The sequence below is a fragment of the Zootoca vivipara genome, chromosome 10, assembly GCF_963506605.1.
Source record: "Zootoca vivipara chromosome 10, rZooViv1.1, whole genome shotgun sequence".
Lineage (NCBI taxonomy): Eukaryota > Metazoa > Chordata > Lepidosauria > Squamata > Lacertidae > Zootoca > Zootoca vivipara.
Genome location: NC_083285.1, coordinates 4,629,924 through 4,630,189, shown reverse-complemented (window position 1 = coordinate 4,630,189; position 266 = coordinate 4,629,924).

Genomic DNA, 266 nt, shown 5'->3' with positions numbered 1-266 from the left:
TCCTATGGTGCGCCATGTGATCCGGGTTTTGCCGTGGTAACTAGAAGGCTGGGTGGCAGCAGTAGCTATAAGTGTCTTTTGCCAATTATACATCATCTTACATCTTCAACCTTTACTACAAGACGAGGACCTGGCCACTGTTGCCCATGCATCTGTAACCTCAATAATAGACTACTGTAATATATGTTATGTCAGGCTGTCCTTTGTGTGGTCAGAAATTGCAATAAGTGGAAGAATGAAGCAATCTGTCTCTTGATGTGGAATCA